The following is an 8,208-nucleotide window of genomic DNA, read 5'->3' as shown; positions in this document are numbered from 1 at the left end:
CAAATGGAGTGCAAGTTTGAACGCGAACAATAGATTCTTTAAAATAGTAAGTGCCGCGTGATAGTATAAATAGAAGTGGCAGAGGAAAAACGCAACAGAAGAGGCATTAGATTAAAAAATAATAATTATTAACGATACCTCACTAAAATGAGACTATCTCATATTATCGAAGCGGAAAGGCAGTCGTTCCGTTTCAGGTACGGACGATACAGCAAGGCCTCGGAGCTCTTTGAACAAACGTTCGAACTTATGGCGACACCGAAGGAGGAAGCGTGTTTCAGATTAGAGGATATTGTGGTCGGAATCAGTTCTGTGCTACTCTAAGCCAGATTTCTCAGATTTCTTATTTGGTGTTCGTGTATTTTTTTCTTCACAGACTGTCCAGTTTGTCCGAAGAAGGAAAGGGGATAGACACAAGGACGCCAGGAAGAGAAACAAATGATCGTTTATCTTTAGATAGGAACCAAGAAAAATGTAAATATAACCACTAGATTGTATTTTAAGGATTATTGAGATTGGTTCAGGGATGCCAAAAATGTACGGGATCGGAATCCTCCGTATTGTTCGTTGATTATTTCAGGCAGGATTGCAGGAATCATAAACACGTTGTATAGTTCTGAGTGGAGAATGAACTTTGTACTCTACTAGCAGTATACCACTGATGATGCCCTGCAATTTTCAGATCGAAACATATGGCTCTTAAAATTTAACGCTTTTTTTATCCTTATCATTGTCCTACAATGAATAGTTGAAGTGAAACTTTAATGGCTAGATATAACAAACTGAAAATTGCAGGTCATCATCAGTTGCATAAAGGTAGTGGAGTACAAAGTGAAGAATTGTGAGAAGAAACAAAATATACAGTAACATAAAAATCAGAAAAATCTAATTAATCAACAAGAAAGAAAGATTGTAAAGGGCTGTCAGTACAAGCTATTCAAACAACAGAGGAAAGAAGAAAAATTAAACTTCAGCAAAACAAAGAAAGGGTTAGTGAGCTGAATGCACAGGCTAGGAAATATATAGAGTAACATTTAAGCAAAAGGTGCAGTGAAACTGCACCTTTTGCTTAAAAGTTACTTAAATGTTACCGGAAGGCATTACAGGCAAAAGAAGATTATTTTAGTTTATTCCTAGGTTAGGCGTAATAAAAAAGTAATTCGGGAAAATATTTGATGGAAGAAGAAGAAATGAAAACAGATGGAAAGAGAATGTAGAGGGTTTATATACATGAAAAATATTATTATTCAAGGAGAACTCGAAAGGAAAAATTGTTTAGAAACTTATGATAATGTCAAGGAAAGCGATAAGAGAATTGAATCAGCCAGCTGATTCAATTCACTTCTGGAGCTGATGGAGTGCCAACGGAATTGTGGAAAACAACTGGGAATTACTAAATATTAATTAAAATCTCTCAAAACTTTAGATTAATTAAAATCTCTCAAAGTTTAGAAGAAAATATACTGGCCTAAGACTGAAAAACACCAGTGTTCATGTTAATTAAAAAAAAAGTCAAATTTCCAGAGAATGTGAGAATGACAGAACCATTGCTTTAATTCCATATGCAAATAAAGTTACGATAAAAGTAACCCAAAAAAGACTGAAACCATATGTTAATAAAGAAAGCAGAACAGGCAGCTATTAGGAGTGGTAGAGGAACTCGGGGCCAGAGAGAAAATGTGAGGTGGATTACGGAAAGAACAATGGAATTCAGAAGGAAGTATACATCTGCTGAATTGATGGTAAGAAAGCTTTAGACTGTGTGGATCATAACAGACTGTAGAATGAGATGAAAGCATTGGAAATACGTCAGCATCTAAAGAACTGTATGATGTTCAAGAAGCTTCAGTATAAACAGTCATTGGAAAAACGGATAGTGTTCGAGTGGAGGAGGTGGTGGAAGATTGGTGGAAGAAAAATGAATAATTTAAGACATGTAGTTGATACAATCCTAATAGCAGAAACTAAGGAAGCAACTTTGGAGCGGACAATTCTGTAAATTAAGAGAAAGCCAACAAGTCGCGATCAGTTTAAATATCTGCAAAATAAAATAACTTCTGGAAATTTGGATAAACTTACGAGTCTAACTAAGGGAGTTAAAATCAAGGTGGTTAAGAGTTATGATTTACTGGGTTGCAGAATAAGAAATGATGATCAATGTGAAGATGAAATTAAAAGAAGAATGCGGCTGAAAGCTATGTTAAACTTCACAAAAGTTATGAAAGACAAATATGGCAGAAAGGCCACAAAAGTTAGAACAATTAACGCAATGGTATTTCCAGTAGTGATGTGTAGATGTGAAGGCTGGGTCATTAAGATTAAAAAAGTGAATTGATTAATTTGAATTATGAACGTTCAGGAGGCTATTCATAATCCAACTGTTTTAGAGAATACGAAGACAGAATTCTCCATGGAATACAATGATGGATAAATAGAAGTGGTGAACTTCGGACATGTTAATTGAACAGATTAATCATTATAAAAGTAAATTATGTTCGAAGATTGAGGGCATGAGAAGAATAGGAAGACAGGGAAAGAGTTGGATGGTCAACATCAAGGATCGTGCCAGCGTGAATTTGCAACTGCTGTAAGAAGAAACCGATTCTCACGGATAGCTGAAGGCCCCAGGATCGCCAAGAATCAGAAACGAGTAGATGGGCAGATAACTGCATTCAACCGAGAAATATAACCAGAACGAATACTACAAATATCTCTGGTTGAAGACAATAAGCAGATATTAAGCTCTTCATGCGAAGAAGGCCTCCAAAACTTCAAATCTGATTTAAATTTTCTTTTTGAAGTTACGTTAGCTAAATGCATAATAGTTTTCAATGATATATTGGAATTTATTTTTAACTTTCAAGATTAGCTAATTTTAAACGTATTTTAAACATAAGAAGTATGAGAGATAAAATGGAACACTTAGAGCTTAACAATGAACAATTTATACTATAATATAGATGTTTTAACAGTAAAGGAACAGAAAGTGACATTAAAATGTGAATTTGTTTTTAAAATATTATCGTTAATGTAGAGATTACTGCGGATCTGAGGTTGGTAAATTAATGCTGTTCGGTCGAAGAACTTCAACAATTAATGATAATTAGCACGATAACGAAATGCATAACGAAATAGCCACAAATGTGAACATATTATTAGCTAATCACAATTACTACGTAATGGCAATTATAGACCTCACTCTTACATGCCTTATTACTTAATACAAGACCTGACAGCATTTTGCATGTCATCAATTATGATAACGTCATCTTTGGTGTGGTAACGATTATCACACCAAATAATTCTTTGGTGTGGTAATCGTTAGGCTACTCGATGTGCAGCTTAGTGTCAGTATGGAAGCGATCAGATTCATCGTAGAAAGAGATTTGCACAAGGAGAAGATTTGTTCGAGGTTTGTGCGCACACGTTGACACACGAACACACAGAGAGAGAGAGAGAGCACTGTGTTGCATGTATCAAAATTTCATCCATGCAGTTGATCAAGATCGTAACGTGGTGTAAAGAATTGTCACCGGTAATTAAATTGGTGTTTTCAGTTTGATTAGGAAACGAAACGACGGAGAGTGGAACGTATTCTCCCTCACAGCAAATTTGTTCCTGAGGGCACCACAGTGAACGGTCAGTATTATTTAGGGTGATGCAACACCTGTACGCTCGCATTAAACGTGTCAGAAAAGAAATGTTCCACATCAACAATTGGTTTCTGTTGCACGGCAAACGCACCCGAGCTGGTGTGAATCAGTTTCTCGCTCAGATTTGGTACCCACAAGGGGAGCGACGTTGAGGACATCCAACGCTGTGCCACCCAGACACCGAAGGAGATTCCCGTGCAGGCCTTCCACCGTGTCTCCAAGAACTTCGAAATCATTTTACAAATTCGACACTTATGACTAAAAGCACCGACGAACCTTATGGAACTTGAAGAAAAGGACCTCATCGCATGAGAGGATTCTCTCTTCCGTCGATGCGTCTCTATAGACAAACGTTGAAATTCGAGTTTGTATAGAGAAGCAGATCCTCCAGACCTTAGACATCGCCCACACACACACACACACACACACACACACACGAGTCATTAATGATCACAGCCTAGCAGAAAGAACAAAACTATCCCCTTCAGATATGCATTGCTCTAATTAAAATAGTTATATCTGGAAATTTCTTCAAATATAATATTATTATATTATTATTATATAATAATATATAATAATAATGATATTCAAATATAATAATATATTTACATAAAACCACAATAACACAAATGGGTGAGAATTACTGGAATTACGCTGGAATTACTATGGTAGTTCCAGCGGGAATGCAATATTGCGTTTAATCCACCAGTCTTTTTTAAAATCACGTTTAACTGCATATTACCAAGATTGCGATAACTCCACACCTGACGATTCACATCCAATTAGAAAGAACACTACGAACGAAATCACAGCGGAATCAACAAAAACTTCACCAGTGAAATGCCACTGCGTGCACTATAATTAAAACACTGCCCTGATATTGATTTCCAAGGAAATGAAACCAGTGGCGATGCTCAGGATCTAGAAGCAATAAGAGCCAATGAATATGCCATAAACACCCAAATACCCTACGAATCTTGCCCTATTTGCAATTATATTTGCAATTATAAAAGCTAAACTACTCCCCTTACTCTTAAACCAACTAGACTCTAATTAATAACTAGCGAATCATGCAGCAAGCTCATAATTTTCTTTGCCATGTTTTATTTGGTGAAGATAAAGATACATAGAAACAACAAGCACATCATCATAATGGTGGCTAGTTTTCTTTACGTCTTTTTTTATGTTTTGTTGTTGTTGTGTTTTTATGTTTAGTGGATATTTTAAATTTTCATAATATTTAACTTAATTGCCTTCCAAAATTTATTTTCATGTTTTATTTCTACCTTTTTTGATACATCGTTATTTATGTATTTGGTTTTCATCTTCCATATTTTATTCCCAATCTCACATCATTTACGGCTTTTTTTTTTTATTATTTCCCCTAAACGTGAACACTTTGCTGATCTTCATCTTACTGAGGTATGTCTCATTTATTTTAAAAATTAAAATTTAAAAATTAATAAGTAACTACTCCATGCAAAAACTACTGCTTCTTAAAAAACGGAGCTCCATTAGTATAAAGCTTAGCTTTTATTTATTACCTTGCGTGTCAGGAGTAATATTCAAAAACAGTACTTTTATCATTAAACCCGATGTTTACTGCACTGATATAATAATGGATGAATTACTACTGATGACACTTTTCATTTTTTTAATGCTGTAGCTTTTAATTACGCTGCATAACACACCTCTTGATACGGGAAGATGTTCCACACTCTTAATACTGCGTAGGGATCGGTGATTCCGAATAATACTTTTATTTCCATTATTCGTGCTTAAGTAGAACAAATTAATTTAAAGAAAACCTTAATGGTATTTAATGGATTTTAAAGATCCCACCAACACGCACAAGATGAAATGTTAAAATAAGCGAACTGAAAAACTTGTGTACAACTTGGTGTCCCAATGCTGAAACGTTGAAGAAACTGCAGCAATAAGACTTGACACATATGTGTAACGATGTTGTTAAGTTTATGCTGCTTCTGTCACAACTACTTCGAATTCAGCACAGCGAAAGCCATCATCGTCATTGTAGAAGGCAGTAAACATTTTACATGATCATTGCTGGTTAAAAAGAAATAAATATTACACCAGCAATACTAGAGAGAGAGAGAGAGAGAATAGTTTGCAAATATTTTCCCTCATACCTTTTTCTAGATATTTTAAAAATAATACACTTCCTTCATATGAATCAGAAACATAGTTTGACAAAATATTTAACCTCTTACACTGGGATCTTCTTATCAGCCAGATACTGCTTTACAGACAGGGCACTGTGGGTTGGAGCGTTGTCCTGATGGCGAATCTAAGCGTTGTTCTTCCACAGATCGAGTCTCTTCTTCCTCACTCGTGCTCTTGGCTTGACAAGAACCTCAAGATAATGTTGGTTAACTGTCTGATACTCTGGAACCCATTCAACCATTACAACGACATTGATATAAAAAATAATAAAATAAAATAAATGATCAGCATCGTCTTCAGTTTTGACTTGCTCATACTTGCTTTTTTTTCATTCATGGGAGTTTTCCAGTACATCGATTGTCTCTTTGTTTCAGGATCGTGCTGGAAAATCCACGTCTCATCACATGTGATGATCTTCTCCTGCAAGTACGGCTACGCTAGCAGCCGTTCTATGATGTCAGTGCAAATTTGTTTCCGAACGTCTTTCTGCTCAAGACACAAGTTTTTGGGAACCATTTTGACGCAGACTTTGTTCATGTTCAACTATTCATCCAAATTTTATCATACAGTCTCCTTATCAATGTGCACCATGTATGTTATCATCCGAATGCTTAATAGGCGATCGTTGTGGACAATTTCATTAATTTTCTCATCATTTTATTCGGTTGCTGCCGTGACAGGGCGATCCGATCATTCGTCATCTTCAACGTTTTCACGACCTTCAGCAAAGCGCTTCTGTGCCAGTCAAACATTCGCGCATGTGACATTATATTATATTATCACCGTACACCTCCTACAATAGTTTCAAACGCACGGTCGGCGATTTCTTCAATTTCACAAGGAATTTGAGATTAATGCGCTGCTCGAGTTTAACGTTAGACATTATTCCGGCAATTCGACTTCACACGTGTTTCTCATATAACTGCCTACAGACTAACTACGAGAGACAGCACACAATGCTTATCTCAACTGCTTCGAGAACCTTCAAGGTCGTTTACTTTACGGCGCATCCCACTGCTACGAGTACACGATTCACAGCGCACCTCGTCTCATTATTTAATACCCACACCTCGTATACATATAAATAAAAGACAATAACGCTTTTATTCTCAAAGGAGTAGACAAGGCCTAACTCACTTTTGAAGAGAGAATGACAACTTTGCCAAAAGGAACAGAAACTGTCGCAAAATTCATAGAGGAGTGGAATCCAACTGGAACCCTGTTCTGGATTTCCGACGACAACACACTTCAGCTGAAAAATCACTAAAAGTGGTACTGAACTGTAATATTGACTCTTATGGAAAAGATACATCCTGTCTAACACTAATGTATCCTGTTTTTTCCCTCATTTCTATTGTATATCTAAAAAGAAAATCAATTTTTTTCTCTGTAATATACATTCTTATAATATGTAAATAGTCCTTTTTTTGTTATCTATCTTCCAATATATATTTTATCAAGTTTAATTTAAAAAAAAAAAAAAATATATATATATATATATATATATATATATATATATATATATATATCCTGCGTATGCGGAATGATCGATGACAGAAGTTTCTATGAAAACGTTTCCTTCTCAAAACTCTTTGTCTATTGACAGAAACTTGAAATGTGCCTAAAGGCATATTCAAAGTTTCTGATTTATGAATTTATTTATTTTTAATTTAATTTTGTTATTTTTTTTTCAAGGAGCACGTGTGCGTTCATATGTTAAAATGAACAATATAATCGAATATATTAGATTGCCATTATATCATGTTATATTTTTTATGTATGGTCAAATTACCCTTCTATAATACCCAGTCTCTAACTCCATCCCGATATTTGTCTCAAACTAAGAGTCCTCTGCAAGATTTTCCGATGTCGATACTATCCAAAGTACACTAATACAAAAAGTTTACGTTTTTAGTCTTCTTTTAAGCTAATTTATCAAGAACATCAGTACAGTGAGTTCAGCGTTATGTGAGAAGATGAATTTATCTCTAGCAAATACGAGCTCTTTTTAAATTATATATTTAGTTTAATCCTTTATCAAAGTGTAAGCAAACAAAGTTTGCGCCTGACGTATCGTCAAGACTGGGGCAACTAGTGGCAAAGATGGACTAAGTTCTCATCACTTTCCTTAGTATGCCATAATTCAAAGCACATCTCCTTGCGGCCATGTATAATGCTATGCATTATGGAAAGGGTCACTTCCCAGACCACTCAACTGCATTGCATCAGCCAATGATGCAATTGCTCTTGGGGGGGGGGGGTTGTTTTGTATGATTGACTGATTAATATGTTGCAATCAGGAGATTGAAATACAGCGTTGCCAAATAATGCCTATTTATGCAATGCGGACTGAATCTCTCGTAAAAAAAAG

Source organism: Typopeltis vanoorti, chromosome 2 (assembly GCF_054136105.1).
Source record: "Typopeltis vanoorti isolate ZY-2024b chromosome 2, IOZ_Tvanoo_1.0, whole genome shotgun sequence".
Classification (NCBI taxonomy): Eukaryota; Metazoa; Arthropoda; class Arachnida; order Uropygi; family Thelyphonidae; genus Typopeltis; species Typopeltis vanoorti.
This window is presented reverse-complemented; position numbering follows the sequence as displayed.